Source organism: Felis catus, chromosome A3 (assembly GCF_018350175.1).
Source record: "Felis catus isolate Fca126 chromosome A3, F.catus_Fca126_mat1.0, whole genome shotgun sequence".
NCBI lineage: Eukaryota > Metazoa > Chordata > Mammalia > Carnivora > Felidae > Felis > Felis catus.
The window spans coordinates 125,259,878-125,281,124 of NC_058370.1; the positions used below are offsets into that span (position 1 = coordinate 125,259,878).

The following is a 21,247-nucleotide window of genomic DNA, read 5'->3' on the forward strand; positions in this document are numbered from 1 at the left end:
TTAGATTATGACTTAAAATTTTTATTACTGACTTAAAAATTGCCAGAAATCCAATTAAGGGGCTCCAGAGGGACAGCTGTGGGGGAAGCAGATGGGGCAAAGATATTGAATCACTCTGGAATATGACTGTGACCCCTCCAACAAGGTGAAGATTTCTGCCTGATGTTCTCGGTCAATGAGAACATCAAACTGTTTAAAGGAGATAAAAACCATAGGGCAAATGGTAAAATCCAGAAACTGAAAGACTTAAGGAATCAAGTAAGAGAGGGAAAACAGATTTTACATTTAGAAAGATAAGAAATGTAATGTTGGAATACTTAAAAATAGCATTATTATAAAAAGAGAAGATCCAAACATGGTTCAAATAAAGATAATAAAAGTTAAGAAATTTTGGCAAAACAAAAATATAAGTAAACAAATATGAAGAGATTTGGAGAAACAACAGTATAAAAAGTAAACCTGAAAAGCTGAGAGGCCAAAAGTAAAAGTGACCTCAGTACATGTAAGTTTAAATAGAAGTTAAAACATGAAGAAATGTCAGAAGTCAAAAGATACACTAACAATTGAAAATAAAGCTACATACGGGGCGCCTGGGTGGCTCAGTCAGTTAAGTGTCCGACTTTGACTCAGGTCACAATCTCACGCTTCATGGGTTCAAGCCCCGTGGTGGGCTCAGTGCTGACAGCTCAGAGCCTGGAGCCTACTTCGGGTTCTGTGTCTCCCTCTCTCTCTGAGCCTCCCCTGGTCACTCTCTGTCTGTCAGAAACAAATGTTAAAAAAAAAAAATTAACAAAAAAGAAAAAAAAAGAAAAGAAAGCTACCTAGAAACAAGTGTAAAAGAGGCAAGATACAAACTTTTTAGAAAGTACCAAATGCATAAGGTGGAGGAAAAAAGCGACAAAGTTGCCTCCATTACTAAAGTTCGAATACGGAGGCAATCAGAGAGATTCCTTTTTAGCAGTGAAGGGCACAGAGATTCCAGCAGAGTCCTGGGTACTTATCTTCTGGAAGTTTGTAGCACCTTGTAAAGGGAGCTCTTCAGGAGGATTCCTTTGGGACCTTTGACATCAGGGAGCATTGCCCCCTCCCCCATCTTTGATATAGAAATTTCAAATGTCTATAGATATCTAGAATATTCTATAGATATACAGAATTTATACAGATTTTCATAGGCTTCTATAAAAACATATCAGTAGAGTTTTATAGAAGATTTCCCCTTGCTGCCCTGTTGTTTAGAAATGCGGGGCCCACGTAGAGGTGGAGTAGATACACATTATACTGAGGCCCCCAGCCCCAGAAAGCCTAAGGCATCCAAGTATAGCTATCAGTTCTTGAGGATTTATTATCTGTCTGGTAGCACAGCTAGACAACTTAGAGAATTATCTAGCTCAGTCCTCAGAACATTATGAGAAAGGTTTTGTTAAGACTGGAGTTTTACAGGGAGGGCAATTTAGCTAGCTCAGCTAAATAATTTATCTGCAGTCCCCAGCTTGCAAGCGTTAGAGCTGGCACCACAGTCCAGGCCCTTGAACTCCAGAGCCCGTGCTCTTAACCCTGCTGGTCTGGCCTCCTGTCTGTCTGCACAGCTGCTGGGGGCTCAGCATGTGCCCCGCCCCCAGAGAGTAAGACCACTTTCTTTGAAAGCAGCACTTTGTGTTGCTTTTTCTCTTTAATCACCAGCTCTTGAGTGGACGGTAACATGTGCACTTGTCAAAGGCTATTATGACATATCGGTGGGCAGTGACATGTTGATAGGTTTGCTGGACGCCTACTGCATGTGCTGGCTAACTCCAAAAGGGCAGGAGCATGATTTTCTTGCATCCTCCCTGGATCACCTTGAGCGTGGCGCTTTACAGGACCAGCTTTTCAACAAATGAATAGGTGATTTGATTCTGCATTTTCTAATTAAGTCCAAGGGACAAACCAAAGACATTTTTGGTGGCATAAAGATGGTGTCGGTCCCATTTCTTCCTTTTCTGCCTTATTCAGCTGTTCCTTGGAGAGCACAGGCATGATGTCTATATTGGGACCTCTCCATCCCACAGGGTGATTGGGGGCTGAGTTCTTTATAGGGGTCATGCTCACAGAACAATAAGGCAGGGGACACCCACTATGGTATGAGGCATGGGGTGTCGTGAATGGCACTGCTGGCCAGAAACCTTCTTCCCTCCTGGCGTTCTCACCACAAGAAATCTCTTCTTTGGGTAAGATCTCGTTTCTGAGAAATTGCTGATAATACCAAACATGCAATCAGGAAGGAAACACATTAACTTATTAGAAGCTTCTGACACTTGATACTGAGTGATTCATGACACAATAGCAGGACCCTGATTTTTGGGAAAGAAGGTGTGACTGCGGAGGTGAAGGACAGGGACGAGAGGAGGGAGAGAGCTTGCCGGTGGAGGAGGGGTGAATGTGTCATTGTCTTCCTTCTGGTGATTGTGTGGGCAAGTGCCATCTCCCAAGGGCCACAGGGCTGTATTTCGTGTATCCCCGTATTCCCCAGCATCTGGGTCAGGGCCTGACTTGGAAAAGGTGCTCCTTAAATTGAGTTCACCTGAAGGAGGAAACAGGTAGGCTGGTCCTTGACTCTGTCGTTATAGGGAGTGACCATGAAAGAATCACCAGGAAAGACTGAGTCAGAAATGAGAAAACTGAGCACAGACTGAGTATATAGCCCATGCAGGGTGTGGTGGAGAATGTGCACACGAATCAGCCCCTGCCCCACCCTTAGGGAGCTCCCTGGGCAGCTGGGGAGATGTGTTATGGGGTAAGGGCTATGGTTTAAAAATATATGTGTTTTTACATCACCAGTAATGGGACAAATAGATATCATATGCTTCCTGATATGATGCACCGAGAAGGACACATCATCACTTCTGTGGTATGCTGGCCAAAAATGCATAACCTGAATCTAATCAGGGGAAAACACAAGAAAAGACTGAATTCAGTTGCCTTAAAAAATGTGAAGGTCAGGCAACATGTGATCCTCAATGGGATCTGGGGCAAAAAAATTAAGAAAAAAAAACACCCACAAAGCTGTTGTTATAAAGGATACTACTGAGATAATTAGCCAAACGTGAATACGATCTGTAATGCAGGCCATAATACGGTACCAATGTTAACTTCTGATTGTAGTAATTATATTGGAGTTGTATAAGGCAATGTCCTTGTTTGTAGGAAATGTACAGAGGTATTTAGACATAAAGAGGCCTCATGTCTACAACTTAACTCTCCAAGGGTTTAGAAAAATGTAAATACGTGAATGTATGGGGGGAGAATAAAGCAAATATGCTAATGTGTTAACATTTGGCGAATCTTGGTGAAAAATATTTAGGAAAATCTTTGTACTATTCTTGCAACTTTTCCATAGGTCTGAAGTTGTTTCAAACAGAGAGCTTAAAAATGCATGTGGTTGTGTGTCTGGTCCTGTATACAGGAGAGGCCATATAGCATAGTGGTTGAGGACACGGGCGCTGGAGCTAATTTCCTGGGTCCAAACCCGGCTGTACTATTTGTGATCTGTGCTACTTTTTACGTAAGCAATCTGGGCCTGGATAATATGAGACAGTAGTGGTGCCCACATCGGTCCGTTGTGAGAATTAGACGGGTGAAAACCTGTGACCAGCCGGGCACAGTGCAAGCATGTGGCAAGTGTGCAGTGAACATCAGCTCTTATTATACGGTGTAGAGCCATCTGTGAATGCTTGGTGATAGGGCATGTTATATATACACATTTGTTGATCTACTGACTATAATGAATATAACACTTGGGAGTTTATGATTAATTTTCATATTTAATTATTATAATTATCCCATAAAGTACAACAGCAAGAAATATTGCCCCCATTGTATTGGTCTGCAAGTTGAGGCCAAGAAAAGGCCAGGAACTTAACCTACGTCCCCCACAACTGATGATTGGTGTGCCTTGGAGCTGATCGTCAGCTGTCCTGACAACTAATCCTGGAGGAGGTTCTTTTCCGCAGGTGACACCGATATAACTGTCTGTCACTTTGCCTTCTTTTATACTCTGAGGAATTTCTGGGGACCGAGTGCCTTCAAGAGGCCTTTTGTTATCCGTGTCATTACCTGTTGTGAACTGCCGTCATGTGCACACGCGTGTTTGAGCACGGATTCTCCCAGCAATTCCAACAAAGAGGGCCAGTCGTTAATCCTGAGGCTGAAAAGCCTCCCACTGGCTGCCTTCTGAGAAGCTTTGGGATACAATGTCGGGGGAATCTTCTGAATGTCACGTGCTCTGCCATGTCGCAGTATGGGACTCTGCGAGTTATAGCCAGCACCTGGGCATTCTGGAAGCTGTAGACTCAAGGAGCCTTAAAGTCCCTTGGAATTCAGTCATTATCTCTCTCCTAAACAAAGAAACAAACAAAAAAAGAAACTAAAAACTAAAACCAAAAAAGCAACAGGAGTTTTCAGAGAAAGAGCCCTCATCTGCACTTCAGAGAACCTAGAAACCGGATTCCTGCCTCCGTGGGTCTTATGATCTTCAGTGGGGCCTCCGCCGGACAGATGTTATTACTATAAACCAGTATCTGGCAGCCTTGGGTGGAAAGGGAAGCACCTCTCAATTTGTCAGGGATAATGACAACTTCCTTGAATTTGCTCACTATTTATAATTTGCACAGCTTTATATTAGATATTTCTGTCGATTCTTGCAACAAGCTTTTGGGGTGTGGGGGGAGGGGCTGAGCAGATGATAACACCCGGGGCTCATAGGGGCTAAACAAACAACCCACGGGCCAGGATCCCTGGTCTTGATCCAGTGCCACTCACTTACACTGGCTCTCTAATCCTTACCTTCCTGTTTTGGAAGTTATTTTATTTTATTGACATTGCCACTTATTAATTATCCTCATGTTTATTTACAAGGACTCATTCATTGCAGCTTGCCTCATCAGGCCATCCTTGCAAGCATTTCTGGGTTATCTCACCAGCTGAGAGTCTGGAAGTGCCTCAGGGGATGTGGAACCCTTCGACTAGTTGCTTGAAAAGGAGGAAAAGCGTGAGAGTAACAGTGCCGTCAATATGGTCTCGAAGCGCATGATAGACCCCAGTAGAAATGGTGCAGAATGTCAGCTCTGGTTTGGAGTTTCTGTATACGAGCCTTCTCCATATGCATGTCTAATTAAGAGCTGGGAATGTGTTCATCTGTTCAGTTGCGGCGAACATCAACGATGGGCCAGGTGCTAAGGTTTCCCTTCCTACCTCCTCATCGAGGTGAGGCTGCACGTTTTAAGCCAATTAGTCTTAGAATGGAAGTTAAAGACCCGGGTTCTAGGCCTTTCTTCACCCGTGACCTTTTAAGATCTGTGAATTGCAATGGAGTTCATCTGTTGTTTGTGCTTCCTTCCCTATTATAATAAGAAAATAAAACGTCTTCGAAAGTCTTTTGTGGATTGCAGAGTGTTCCTCAGACCTAAGATGGTTTTATGGTAACGATAATGCCAAAGATAATAGAAACTGCTTCTGTTCTGCATCCTAAGTCCTTATGCATGAGAAGAGTAGGTTCAGTGAGTAGGTTAGTAACTAGCCTCTGTATAAGTATGTGAATGAATGAACTGAAAGGGATTGTAAATTACCTTTATACAGTGTTTGTATTGAATCATGAAGTTTATTCCCATAAACATTTCATTAGCAGCAGCTAAAATCACATGTCTTTATTACAGCTCACATACAGGAAGCCTTCCACTCCTGCTTATCCTTTAAGACCTGGCTCAGCTCTTACCTCCTCCAGGATGTCTTCTTGGACTCCCTGATGCTCCTCAATCAGGTGGGATAAAATGACCCTGCTCTGCTGCCATGACACATGGGCCCATTTCTACTGCATGTTACCATGTTACCTGTGCTCTAGATTCTGTCTTATTCATCTTTGCATCCTTAATGTCCAGCACAATTCCTGGCATGTTATTTTTGCCTTCGGAAATGTTCTCTCAGTGAAGTGGCCAAACGTTTACCAGTTCAAACAAGGCTTGGCTTAGGAACACAATGGGGATTGAGGTCACGGAGATGTGATTCACTTTTTGCCATAAAGTGCTTACATATTGCACATGAGAACACAGCGCCTCATGATTTTTTAACCTCTTACGTGATTATCCCAGCAAAAACCCCTTGGGCTAGAAAGGCCTATAATAACCTTGGTAGTTTTGAGCCCTTAATATTTTCTTTACATCGGGCTTAGCCTGTTTGCGTTATAAAAGAGATGACTGAGTTCATGTAAGGCAGGAAGAACGGAAGATGTCCTCGTCCCCAGAAAGTCTTCAAAACTCCTGCCTGGCCTTGAGGGGTTCCCACCAAGTGCACGCCACATGAGGAGTCAGTACGATACGGACATATTTGTACATTTTAAAAAAGATTAAATGTGATATAGTACTGGAACTGAGCATGGGAGATTGAGGCCCTGGGTATTATGCTTTCCCTTGCTACAGGGGATGGAAAGAATATTGTTTCTCCTTAAAATGATTTATTTAAATGGGTAGGCTAGAATTCTACTTAAAACCCAGTGTCTGAATGCACCTGTTTAAGTCAGCTTCTTGTTCTCCCAGGTATTTAGGCATTGAATTTTCCCCATTAGGGAAGTGATTGACACCGTGGTCCTTACAATAACACATGATTATAACTCTGCAAATGGCAATTACATTCAATGGAAACCAGATGTTGCATGGAATTTGACTCTCTTGGTTTCTTGGTGAAGTAGATGAATTTGTAAAGTAGAAAACCACAATCATTACTCAGATGGACTATACATGAATTAATGACATAATATCTAAATCATATATGGTTGAAAATAATGATTAACTTAAACTATCAAGATAAGCTAATGAAAAACAGACTCTTAAAAAATTAAAGATATGTTTTCTTCAATATATATTTTATCAGCATGCTAATAACAAAACCAGACTTATTTGCACGTCTCTTCAGCCCCAAGTAAGAAGAAAATATTTAAAAAGAAGAGCTTCTCGGTAGTTAACATTGAGGAGAAAGTGTGCAATTATGATGGTTTTTTTTGGCTGGTGACTTTCTAGAGTGTCTGAAATCAATCTTTAAAAAATATATTGTTATTAAGGACAGCTAGCAGTGTTTTATGCTGAATTACACAGAGACAGTATATTTTTAAGGACACATTTGGCATGCAAAACATTAGCTTTATATGCCTGTGCAAAGCATCACCTCTCAAATAAAACTTCTTTTCCTGTCCCATCTCTCTAGCGCCTGTGTGCAGATGTGTGCACACATGTTCACACACACATGTGTGTACACACACACACACACACACACACACACACACACACACACACACACCAGTGATGCCTCAGGCCAGGAAGGCAAAGCAGCACTACATTTAAACCCGCACTGTCCCTTGAAAAGCTCAACCTTTGGTTAGCAACCTCCTAAGTGGTTAAGTTTGCAAACCTTGGCCCATCATTTCCACTGTCATGAATTCTCAATGACATCATCACTGTAAAATTAGGAACTCTCTTTCTTGTCCTGCAGATGTGAAAGTTTGACATTGCATTCCATGGTCCCGTGCCACATTTCATCAGCGTTTTCCCTTTGCTTTCTCCAAAGCCTGTGGCCGCATGTGGCGTGTAGATTGCCAGTGCTGCTTGGGATCTCATATCAAATGCTGCTACCTAATCCCAGGCGGCCTTCCACAAGCCCACACCTGCAGCTCATTGAATCCTCCTGGAGTACAAAGGGCTGATTTACAGCACGAAGGATCCAGGCACTGCTTGCAGCTGGGGCTCCAGCAGGAAAAGGAAGTTGTTCATCATCTTGTGTGCATTTCATTAACAATAGTGTACCCGATATGTAGCTTATAGAATAATTTCAAATCACTGACAGAGAGCATTATGGCATTTGGCACTACTAGGAAAAATACTTCGGGATGGGCAAATTACACCTGAGCGTGAGGTTTCTATGCGACCCTCTGGAACTGTGCACGCTGATTTATACCAGGTGGGTTGACCTTGCGATATTTTCTGATTCGTTGGGCATTTTCCCATTTCTCATTTCTTTTCCTTTGTCTTTGAAGCAGTCCTGAAGTAGAGTTGGGATATCCTTAGCTTTCTGTTCTTTTCACGTACCAGCAACTGAGAGCTGAGGGTAACCTGTGCGAAGCATGGTGTTTCGAAACCAACCACCTGAGAAAGTGTCTGTGTCACTGGGAGTGTCAACAGCAAAATGTGGCAGTGTGTCTCTTTCTCCTTTGAGTTTCAATAGACATAGGAATGAGGGAGTCCCAGTGAGACACCGAGACCCCAGTGCTGGCTCACCAGGACTCTATGGAATAAACAAATGGAAGATGCTTCTACTTTCTTCTGCCTTGCTGGGCTGTGCATCTCCATTTTACTATTGACTTACTATTGCCCCAAAAAAGCTCTCCTGGTGGAGATGCCATGCAGGTGATGAGGAGGAGTTCAAATGAAAGAGACAAAGAAGTGGCAGGCAGGGGGAAGACCATCATCCTGTGCTAAAGTTCCCACGGCCCTCTGGACGTCTGCTGGGCCTGTCTTCTCTGGGCCCTTCTCATGGCCTCCAGGTCAGACATCTCACCTATTTACTGAAAGGCTCTGCCTTTCCAGATCTTTTCTGGGAGTATCTTGCAGATCCCAGTTGATGGATTTTTTTTTTTTTTTTTGAGCAAGTGGAAACCGTTAGGATCTCAAAACAAAAAGACCTCAGGAACTCTGTCTCTGGGTTTGGGGTCAAGGCCCACATAGGATGGACAGCAGCAATATGCAGAAATGTCAGGGCTTCTGATTAGTTTATCATGGACATTTAACTTCGACTTTTTTTTTATAAAGAAGGACAAAATCAATAAAAATTGCCATCCTCAAGGGAAAGGGAGCAGGGGAGGAAAAGCAAATTTCTTTTCACTTTGTAATGGTAAACAAACTCGGCTCAGAGCAGTATCTGATGTGGCTGCATGGAGCCTGGTTTCCAGTTTCTCTTGATGTGTCAAATGTATCCCTTATGTGAATCATGGTTTAAAAATACTTTTACTCAGTGGGTTCAGGAAATCAATAAGCTTTTATGATTCTTTCCTTGCTTCACATAATTTCTGATTTCAAAAGAGACGCTGGGTATTCCTTTAAGATGTTTATATATTATGCATTTTAAAAACTAACAATTCTTCCAAGGGCTTCCCAAGCATTGTTGTTGGAGTGGGTTTTTTTCTTCACAAGCTCCCTTTCTTTCTTTCTTTCTTTCTTTCTTTCTTTCTTTCTTTCTTTCTTTCTTTCTTTCTTTCTCTTTTTCTTTCTCTTTCTTTCTTTCTTTCTTTCTTTCTTTCTTTCTTTCTTTCTCTTTCTTTCTTTCAACATTAAGCTAATGATTATGGGGCTTACACATAAATTGAAGCCGGATTTATAAAATGCAGTATAAAAATCCTCGGGAAGGAAGATAAATATAACAAGCTATGAAACTACGTTAGCCTCTTCCAGTGTTGGAATGACTACAAACGAAGAAATTAATGACCAGGATGTGTGATGTTGCCCAGGTTAGGAGCTTTGGCTCCCAGGCAGGCTGCCTTAAGACGAGCTGTCCTGCATTCCTTGATTTCTCTGAAATACAAATCTAATTGCAGATTGGAACATATCCATTCACTTAGTCTGTAAAAATAATTTTCCCTGAATATTTACCCAAAGCGCATTATTGCTTATACAGTTGTGAAAAGCATTTAGCACTTTATAATCCCATATTTGCTCCTATGTGGGCCTGGGAGTGTACTCTCCTTACAAAATTCACAAATGCCTAGAAGGCTAACAATTTTTACAAAGTGTTCCTCATGGAAAACATCTGGAAGGTTTCCAGAATGGCATTCCAGATGTTATAGTTTTAGCAGTCACAAAAGTGCACTGCGCATGCTTTGTGTGCGTGTGTGTGTTTCTCCTGGTTCTACATCGTATGTTACTTACACACACCCGGCCCTCTTTGCTCTACCTCTGGAACATTTTAGGTTTGAATTATTTAATATTTCACTTCTGGACAACTCTGCTTTCAGGGCAATTACACATCTGTAAGGAGGGGAGCATGATGTAGACTACTGTAACCAAATACGCACTGGGAGAAGGGATTTTTAATTGGTATTTTAAAATTGATTTTTTTTCTCTGTGGGGTCAGAAAGAAGAATAAACACTTGGGGGAGTAAGGTCTGGATGAATCTCCTGTACTGGGAGAGAGCTGCCCTCCTTCCCTTTCCCAGATTATACTCTGCACAGAGGAGAATGCCCCTGTTTGCTACCCGTCCCAGCTGCAGGGTGCTGGGCAGAGTGAGGGGCAGAAGTGAGTGGCCAGGAGACAGGATGTTCTCCTTTCAAAGTGCTAAATGCTGCTCAGCTGTGGGGAGATGTAGGAAAGCATGAGATCCGTGTACTGCTCTCGAACTTTCTCTTCTCCCTGTCCCCCTTTTCTCCTCCTTCTGGATGTGGGCCCAGGGAAATTAATGGCCTATAGAAATTCAGCCAAGAGACTGGCATGTTCTTAGAACCAGCTCCTTGTAAGTTCCACCTGATGGCAGGTCTCCTTCTCAAGACCAGGGCAGAGATGACAACAGGGGGGAGGTGGAGAAGGAAAGATATGGTCATGGGCCAGAATATAAATAAGTTGTGATTCAGGGAGCCACAGTGTTTTACAGCTGTGAATTACTTTCATCATATGGGGAGACAGATGAACGGGGATCCACCTCCTTAACAAACCAACCAGACATGTTGAGAACCTCCTTTGAACTAAAATATTTGTTATACATTACATTGTGCCAATCTTGTTTCTTATTACTAGTTCCGTTGGGAGAGTAGAGAGAGCATACTGGCAAGGAAGAGCCTAAGCCAAGATGGGTCGTGGAGACAATGGCATGAGAGTGGTTAAGGATGTGTCTACACTGGCTGAGACAGCAGAGAGGTGGGAACCAGTGGGAGGTAGGGTGCATAAGACCTGTAGGGTGCAGAAATACCCTGTCACCCCAAGCCTATGGTTACCTACACAGGGCAGGGAATCATCAGGAGGCTGGTATGAAACTGGCAAAGGCCATCTTGTTCTGTGATCTTTACTGCTGGGATAGGTGTTAGCTCCAGGTATTTGCCCCAGGAAATTCCTGAAGGGTTCTTGCTTAGCCTTGGAAAAGTCCAGAATCAAGACCCCTTCAAATGAAGAGGACCCATTGCCCCCAAAAGGACCTTGCCTCCCCCTGTGTGGAGTCCAGACAATGTGTGGGACCTGACCTCCGATCAGCCCTCGGACTCTGGTTCCCATAGTTACCATTGGCTCGGAAAGAAGCGATCCTTCTGTACTGTCCTGGTTCCTGTGTCCTGGCAAACCAGAACAGTTGGTTATCCTAGATGAAGCACATCCCTAACTTTATGTCCATCTAGAAAGGTGGACATTTAGAAAGGTGATAGGGACCGTCCCTTTCTCTCCCACGGCTACCACAGCTGAGAGCCTGTTTAGAGCTGACTTCTGGGTGACACCTGGAAGACCTGTCACACTGCAGTCAGATCAAAAGTTGAGTCTTATTTTAGAGGGGGGTGGGTGCATGCTCCAAATGTCACTGTCACTATAATGGAAGAAGTGGCCTATGATGGTGACCCTTGAGGCATTTCCCATTGCTGTTCCTTTATTTTCTTTGGGTCTCTGCCCCTCTGCTCTCCTGGGTCACTTTCTACTTTTCTGACTCATCAGTCTCCTCCTAGGGCTGTGTCCCTTATAGCCCTCTTTTATTTTTATTTTTTAAGAGTTTTTATTTATTTATTACTAAGAGAGAGAGAGAGAGAGAGAGCGCACACACACGTGAGTGGGGGAGGGGCAGTGAGAGAGAGGGAGACACAGAATCCCAGGCAGGTGCCACATCCCCAGCGTGGAACCCAATGCAGGGCTTGAACTCACGAACTATGAAATCATGACTTGAGCCAAAATCAAGAGTGGGGCTGCCCAGGATTCTCACCTCCATTTCCAGAGCCCAATCTCCTTCTCTCTGGTGGCATCAATAGGACTACCAAGGCTCCACACCCAATATCCACTCCATTTCTACTCATCATTGCTGCCTTGGGCCACATATTTTTTTAGCTTAATAATACAACAAATATTGAATCTTTAGGATCTTTGTCTTCTCTGTCTCTCTCTCTCTCTCTCTCTCTCTCTGTGACACACACACACACACACACACACACACACACACACACACACACACCAAATTTCAATTAGTCAATAGTCAACTGAATTTATTTTGTATGTATTTTTCAAAACCAAATGCATTCTTACAGCCTCTCTCCTGGTCTGTTTAAATAAAATCCTGTAACAGATTTTCTTATCTCTGATTCCACACCTCTCCAATTTACCCATACCCCTCAGTGAGATCAGTATTATCTTTTTAAATGTCACATTGGACTGTGATACTCCTTAACTCAAAAGCCTTCAGTGTATCCCCATCGCTTTCAAGTGAAGCCCAAATTGCTTAGCCTAGCATTTAAGGTCCTTAGCATTTGGGTCTCTGATGTCATATCCCTCATTCTACTTCCTCTTCCTCTTCCTCTTTTGGTGCTTTATAGTGACACTGTGGGCCTCTGGTCCTTTGCATATGCTGTGCCCCCAGCTTTTGCTAGCTCTCCATCACCTGTCCCCGAGCACCCAGTCTGACTTTACCTCCTTTGTTTAGGCAAAATGAAAGCTATAGCATTGTGTCCATTTGTGGCCCTGTGATATTGGTTCTCCTCTGCCACTCCAATCTGCACTACCATGTTTGGACTATCTTAGGGCAAGGGATCAGCAGTCAAACAATTGAGCAGCACCCCAGTGATAGATGGCTGAATACTCATGAACACTATGGTCACAAAGACCAGGTGCCATGAATTGTGTCACTCTAAGAGCTTACAGGAGCTGATCACAGGGAAACTGGAGTGGCAACTCCCAGCTCTTCAGTGGAGACTCAGGTGCTGCCTCAAAAAGAAGTTCTGGGGGATCAGAAGTTCTCCCCACCCTCTTGAGAGCTCTAGAGTGAACTTTTCATGTACTGAATCCTGTCTTCTTGACAGCTCAGAAGCTCTTTTCATTACAGGTGGTTGGTCAGCAGTAAATATAAACTGAGAAAGTTGAATTGTGTATAAACATGTTGATGTCACCTTGATATTGATATTGATATGACCTTGAAGCAAGGTTTAGGGAACTGTGACTACATGTTGTTTGTGTCTATTTAGGTGGTTTTAAGAATTTTAATTACAATATTCAATTCTATTCCTATACTTTTTGTCCTGAATTAAAAGATTTGGAGTGCTGATGTGACAGACCGAGAAATCTGTGATGTAGATATGGAGGTAGAGCTAATACACAAACAGTGTCAGAGGCCAAAACCAGTGGATTGACATTATCCCTTTAGGTGATAGGCAATGGGGATGAGGGTATGGTGGAACTTCAGTGGGGCTCTTTTACTTTGAATCTGGTTCATACGGTCATTCCAGGAACCCTGTACTGTGTACTGAACAGCTGGAGCACATAATGGATTTCTGTGGCACCACTACCCATTGCTGACCAATGGAAAGCTCAACTCCTCCAATGTGTCAACACTCACAGGCACTTGACCCAGATGTAAATTCTGAAATTGACTGGGGGTGATCTTCTGCCACATCTGGAATGTAGCCCAGACCTCACAACATCAGACTGTAGTTCACTCTGAGACCTTATCTATATATTGATGGCAGTTTGAGACACTTGGTAAAGTCAGCGTATCCAATAGGAAATTATCAACCTCCAAATTTAAGGATGAGCAAGCATTTCCAAATTATGCTGCTTGCAAAACAAGACGTCACAGTCCTCAAACACGGAACCTGTAAACTGATGGAAAACAATTTGAGATGCTCTAGTAGACCACTTTAATTTATTCTGTTCTCTGGGAATAGATATATAGATATAGATACAGATATAGATCAAGATATAAAAGCTGATATATATTATATATATACAATTATATATATAATATGTGTTGATATTCCATGCATAACTTTTTAAAACTGAGATACTAATTTCCAAAATTGGGTCAATCACCTTAGAACATTTTTCTTATTTTTTTCTTTTTCAAGATGTCGGTGTTTTGTGTGGCTTGTATTTGGACCAATTCTCTATTATTTTACACTCTTCTCAAACTGTCAATTCCCATAACTCAGATACATATATATGTATATTATATATATACACACACACACCCCAACACCTTCTAAGTGTAGGGCATGGAGCTAGGGGTGTAGTATGAAAGTTTTAACTGCTACAGGTTTACCTTCCAGTGCAGGAAAGGCAAGGCACACCTCAGGCTCAGCTGGGATGTTTGTGCTCCTTGAGATCTAGGCTTGACATAGCTCCCAACTCCCATTTTGGGAATTCTAGCTTATGAAAGTCCAAATACCTTTCCAACTTTTCTGTGAAGTCCCAGGGCCTTTTTTTTTTTTTTTTAACTCATAGACTTTTCTCTTTCTAGAATTCTGCTTCCTTGTATGAAAACTTTGTTCTGCATTTTTCGAGAAGCCATTAAAGTGATTCATATACTGGTGTCTGTGGACCGTATCTTTGCAAACACTGACATAAAGTGACTGAATTTGCCTTGTGTCTTGCTCCCAAATGTGTATATCCAAAGATGTTCAGTGGCGCTGAGGAGACCACCATTAAATACAACTTTCCTTCTATAAACCTCAGCTGTGGTTAGTGACCTCCTCTCTCCTTTTTATTTGTTATATTTATAAGACAAAGAAGTGTGTAAATAATACCAGAGGGGTGTTACAGACAAGTCAGCATCATAGGAGTGCAGAGGATGGAAAAACTGTGTGTTCCCAGAGTGCATGAAAAGAATCTGAGACAGCTTCCTGAAAGGTGGCAAAACCGAACTCTGAGGAACACACAGAATCCATCTGGAAGGAGGGGAAGGGTCGGGCAGCTCTAGGTGCACAATATGAGCAAGAGCTCGGGAAGGGGATGTGGGGGCAGCAAAAATAGGATGTGGTTGAGGGCCCGGAGGACATGAGCCCAGCCGGAGAGGAGAGCTCTGGGTACTGGGCTATCAGCAGGGCTTGGAGGAGAAACATCACCACTGGTAAATTCATAAAACATATTTTCTTTTTGAATGAGTGCCTCCCGCATCTATGGACACAACAGGAATTTATATAATGACTCCTCAGGGAGGGTGCTTTCCTGCTTAGCTGATCCACAGCGCCTGCTGTTCTGCTAGGAAATCAGTAATACCTATTGACTGACATGTTTTGTCCGGTTCCCCCAGGTCTTCTTTTAAGGCTTCTGAAAAGACCGCCTTTCTTCTCTCTCTGACCTCGGCGCTCCCTCACCTCCACCTTCCCGCTCCCAGTCCTTCCGAGGCGGTGATTTCCCGTCTTGCCTTCCTCTGGTTTTGTTCCTTGGGAGCCTTGATTAGGGGTAAGCCACAGAGCAGCCCCCTCGGGCAGCTGTCTTTCTCTCCACTCTTCCTTGAACTGGGGCATCTGGTTCTCATTCTCTTCACCATGCAGCGGCCTCCGCATTCACCTTGCTCTGTTTACGTATCTGTTGCACAGCCTGGTTGAAACTCAGCGCTCCTAACCAGTCTTGCCAACCGCCCCCCCTCCCCCCACCCCACCTCGTGATCTGAAGAGAGCTGAACGGGTTCAGAAGAGCTTGAGCGTGAATGAAACCCTAACCAGAGCAAAATTTCTGGAGCCAGCGAGAGGCAAGCCTCAAACCCTTTGCAGGAGGCGTGCCTAACCTCGGTCTGTGGAGGATCTTTGTGGAGTCTGCTGACTTCTGAAAAGGGATTCACATTTGGGTATGGGCAGGTACGTTCTTTTCAGGACAGAATCCGAAGCTTTTAGGTTCTCAAACAGATGTGGGACCCCAGTGTTCTACCATCACTGCTCTTTCTGTGTGGTTGCTGTTACTAGGAGGGGACCAGAGCTTGAGAGAGGTGTGTACTTGCCAGAGTCACTAAATAGCGTGTGCAGGAGGCACCCCAAGACAGGAGCCACCATGCCATCCCGCCCCTCCAGTGTGGGGTACAGGTCTTCACGTTTCCTGGAGCCGCTTGTCGTCTCTTGGACTGCTCAGGGGTGCCGAGGAGGCTGGGTGAAGGCCACGTGGTTTCTGCCAGGGCCTGGAGCAGTGAGGAACACCTGGAGCAGGTGTTCTCATCCCCAGTCAAAATGAGAAGCTCCTGGGCGGCTTGTGACACGTCCTGATGCCCCGGCCACACCCCCAGTTCAGTGCCTTAAGTAGACTTTCTGGAGGTAGGACTCAGCACAGTAGTGTTTGCACTACTGAGGAGGGCTGACTGATTCCAGGGTGCAGTCAAGGGACAACTATTACCTGTCAGCGCCTGGCCTGGTGAAGTGAAGCTGTGGGAAACCTGGGTGCTGGCCCCGGCGGAGCCAGGAAGGAGCCAGTGCACTGGCTCCTGTGGGGTTTCCCACCTTCTGGGCCTGCTCAGCCTGGGTTCTCCAGCAGCACTGGCCTTTCCTCCTCTCTGCTCATCAAAGCCTTGTTCGTTTTTCCAAGCCCGGTTCCTGGGACGCCACCAGCCAGAGATGCTCTCCCCCTTGCTGCTTCTTTCCTGGCACTGTGCTTTGTGCCCCTGTGAGGCCCTGTGGTTTTTCTCCTGGTGCTCCTACAGGCCATCTTTGCTACCTCCCTCCTGCTGCCCCTCACCCCCGTGCCTGCCATGTGGCCATCTGCAAATGTTGCTGGGTGGGATGGATAAATGAATGCATGAACGTGTGACCTGGAAGATAGCCCATGTTTCTCAGCCACCCTCTCACCCCCAGCATTTTAGATTGGTGTCCCCACACAAGTCATGGCAACCTTTCAGTCTCCAAAATTAATTTCTAGCACAGTCGCTGGACCAGGATGTTTTCCTGGGATTCTTTCAGCTCTCCCAATGAGGGAGAAATGGAAAGGGGGAGGGATGATATTAACTCTATCTAACTAACCAACTTCTGATGAAGGAGAATTGAATTGAGCTAATTTGTTTTGGAGAGCTCGGTAGTTGCTGGCACTTGGTCTGCTATTCCAAATTAACCTCTCCTAATTTGAGAACGTCTTATTGGTTCTGTTGTCTCAGCGCCCACTGTGCAAGGTGTGTGCTTCCTGGCCCTGGCCAGCACAGACCTCAGAGCCTGCTTCTCCAGCCTCAGTAGTCCTCAGACCCTTGGGAATCTCCAGTATTGTAATGCTTTTATCATGATTTTTTGACTGCAAATGACACTCTTGCCTTTGAATGTCCCAGTTTGGTTTCATATTCCCAAGGGGTTGTTTTGAGCGTCTCCAAATGCACTTCTTTGTAATTCATGGAATCACATGACATTTGGGGACACATTGGAGATGGACAAGAAGGAGGTGATACCCTCATGGAAGGAAACAGAAAAGCACAGGACTTTGGACTCGAGGCCCAGTGAGCCCCAGAGAGGTGGCTCCTTACTGAGGTGGTTCTTCCCCTGCCTTTGGGAATTCAGCTTCGCAGTAGAGTGACTGTCACAGTAGGAAAGAATAATGGTCACAGGGGGTTAGTGTCGGAGATTATCCTCACCAGCCTCCTGAACTTGACCTTGGAAGAGAAGAGACTCTCACAGGGTCAGCAAGAGAGGTGCGCAGTCAGCGCTAAGACCCCAATTCTGGGGGAATACAGGAGAGGAGGACAGGACCCAGCTCCTCCTAGTTCCAAGTGAGCGAGGGCTGTGTGAATGGGCAGCTGTCCCACGTGTGTGGCTGGCTGAGGGAGCCATGTCACCAGCTCAATTTAACATTTGAGGAGCTGCAACGATGTAAAGCTGTTGAGTGCTCTCTGAATTTGTCTCACCCACAGCCATCTGAATTAACCGTGTCTTCTCTGACATGAAATAATATTTGGATTTGGAGTATTTCCAATAACTGGAAGCAGCTTTTTTCGTGTAAGCCTTAGTCTCATTAATAACACCAGCAATAATAGTATCAGTAGTAATATTTATTGAAAATCAAGTGTGCACTCCCCTGCTTGGTGCTTTGTGTATATTCTCCTGTTTTGCTTTGCAACAGACCCTGTGAGATGTTTTCCCTATTTCACACACAAGGATGTTAAGGTTCAAAATAATCTGCCCAAGACCTGCCTGATTTCAGAGTGTGTATTCTTTTTTTTTTCTAAATTTTTATTGGTATGTAATTGACGTGTACCATTATATTAGTTTCAGATATACAACAGTTCATCATTTGTGTATACTGTGAAGTGATCACCACAGCAAATCTAGTTAACATCCATCACCACACACAGTTACAAAAATATTTTTCTTCTCACGATGAGAACTTTTAAGATCTACTCTCTTAGCAACTTTCAAATATGTGATACAATTGTCCAGTGTGTGTTCTCGATCACTACTTTGTAACACCTCCTTAAACTGTCTACTCCACTGTCATCTGGGATACAGAACTGAGGCCTAGGAGACATCAGGGAGTTTGCCATTCTTTGAAATCTCCTGTGGTCCCTCCTGGGTTTGGGGCAAGTGCACTGCTGAGAGGTACCCACCTTCCTGCGGACTATCCCAAGGTCAGTCTTGAGTTTTTGCTCTGTCTGCAGCAAGCAGGCACCGAAGAAGCTGTTTTATTTTTATTTTATTTTAAAATATTTCTCTCAACACATTTATAAAGTACTTCAAGCAGAATCTTCTGGACAAGAGGTTAGGGTTTGGGGGTTCCCATTGTCCACTGAACTGATTAATGAAATACACACATTTAGAAAAATACCTGTATACACACACACTAGAAACCGGGGATCCATGCTGTAACATTGAAGAATTTCTGAAATAGACATGATAGGGTTTGGGCTGAAAACAAGGCTCCATGGAGAATCATGTGTCATGGCCTGGTGAAATCAGGCCACAGAGGCTTTCAATGCACATTATTCAACTTGTTCTTCTGTGAAAATTTAGGGTTGGTTCCCCCAAATTTGCATTGGTGAGTTTCATTGCTGGCATTCTTTTTGTGATTAAAATAGTTTTTAAAAACTATTACCTAAATATTAAATTATTCAGCACATAAGTATTTAGGACTTATATGATTGTTACTAGTTTTCAATATGAAAAGTATTGCTTTACTCATTTAATATTTTTTGCCCCCTTTAAATGTTGTTACTTCTAATCCTGCTCTAATTTTATTTGCATTTTCCTGATACATCTGGGTAAAATCCTTTTGCCTTTAACCTTTCTGTGTCACTTACTTCGTTGCACTTACAGGTGACATATTATCATTGTTACACTTTCTGACTTGACCTGAGAAGGTCTTCCGCTTTTTATTAAGAGAGTTTAGCCTGCTTATGTTTACTCATATCACATGATCTTCTTCCAATAATCTGTTGTGCTTTCTCTCGGAGGTTTTATGAGGATTAAGTGAGATAATAACTATAATGTTCTTAACACAGTATCTGGCGCATATTCAGTACTTTTATTTTTACTTACCATACCAATAGAGGCTCAGAAAAATATCTACTAAGCACTCATTCCTGATAAAGCTCTTCTAAAACTTAGGACAAGAAAGATACATGTCTAATTTAAAAAGCTAGTTAATGCAAAAACTGGGGTCACTGCTCAGGGCCTCTGGATTCCAGGGCCTGGGCTATTCTAGCTAGGTTGTCAGAGTTAAACTATGCAGGTGGTCCTTGTATTATTTAGTCTATTTCACTTATTAAAATTTTCAAATATCCTTCGAAGTTTGTTTTATAAAACCACCATAACACATAGTTTGCCTTATGGTAACTTGTGCACATCTTCCTCCTTAGAAACACCTAGCAACCGTATTAAAATTCCAGATTCCTGGGACTCACTCCATACTACTCAGCCAGAATTTCCAGGAGAGAAGTCTGGTGATTTTTTTTTGAAAACAAACATCCAAGGCGATGTTATTATTAAGGAAAATTGAGAAACACTACACATCTAGCACTGGGATGTTGAGACCTTATTGTTTTGGCTTTATTTGTTTTATCTGATGTGTTTGTTAAAACATTTAGAACATGGAATCATAGGCTCGTCCCAAGTCAAAGCAAACAAGAACATTAAAATTAATGAGAAGGGTCCCTTAAAAAATGCTTTAAAGGATTCATATGTCACCAACATCTAACAGCCTTCTTACAGAGAAACAGAAAAATCATTACCAATGAAATCAGGAATAAGACAAAGTTATCACAGGTCTTCCTCAACTTACAATGGGGTTATGTCTTGATCATACCAAGCATCATAGCTTAGCCTCACCTACCTCACATGTGCTCGGAACACTTGCATTAACCCTACAGCTGGGCAAAATCATCTAACACAAAGCCTATTTGATAATAAGGTATTGTATATTTCATGTAATTTATTAAATACTGGTACAAAAAGTGAGAAACAGAATGGTCGTATGGGTGCAGAAGAGGTGTCTGCGTATTGGTTGTTCGCTCTCATGGTCATGTGGCTGACGGGGAGTGTTTTCACCGCCTAGTGTCATGAAGGGATTGGACTGCATCTCGCCAGGCTAGGAAAAGATCCAAATTCCAAATCCAAAGTACGATTTCTACTGAATGCATACCACTTTGGCACATTTGTAAAGTCAAAAACTCGTAAGCCAAACCATCGTAATGAGGGATGGCCTGCACGATGCAAGTCTGACCGCCGAGCCACAAGCTCAGGTCCTGGAGTGCAAAGGCAGAGACCTCGTTCCTCCTCTCACCAGTGCCTCCATCACTGGCACGTTACTTCTCCGGCCCTCAGTTCTCATACCTCTATCACAGGGATAATGACAGCACCCTCACTGGATGCGAGGATTAAGTGAGGTGATGCCTACCACGTGCTGGGCAGAGAGCGTGGCCCACTAGTCAGCACTTGCCAAAATCAGCTTCCGAAAATTCTCGGTCATGTGCAGATGAGGAATTTTCTCAGAGAGACTGTGGACTTGACCCAGGCCCCTGAGTCAGTGCATAGGAACTCTGGCTTTGGGAGCCAGCCCAGTGCAGTTAGCACTGCCCCACCTGCCACTTAAACCTGGGATCAGAAGAGCCGAAAATGAGAAAGAAGCAAACAACAGAAATAGGCTTGATGTTCAGTGTAGGCTGAACTGCCCACCCACCCAGAGGGTGAGCACATATGCTTCTTGACCACAGCTCTGACTTTCACAGTGACTTGGGGAAGAATCGTCTAGCACCTTCCACCTCAGTAGGGGCAGCTTCAGAACAGATGGAAGAGAATGCCCCACAAACCCCTCCATCCTGGCCTTCTCT

At 43.7% G+C, this 21,247-nt stretch overlaps 1 long non-coding RNA gene across 3 annotated transcripts in view; it reads left to right on the plus strand.

Annotated features, from left to right (window-relative positions):
• Positions 1-743: 743 nt before the first annotated feature.
• LOC111559872 overlaps positions 744-21,247 on the plus strand; it is a 171,247-nt gene continuing 150,743 nt past the window's right edge. For 2 of the 3 annotated variants that reach the window (XR_002741305.2, XR_006595942.1), the window contains exons 1-2: positions 748-1,881; positions 5,688-5,791. This is a non-coding gene — a long non-coding RNA (uncharacterized LOC111559872). Of the gene's footprint in view, positions 1,882-5,687; positions 5,792-21,247 lie in introns of all 3 variants that reach the window. The other variant, XR_006595941.1, reaches the window with a different exon arrangement.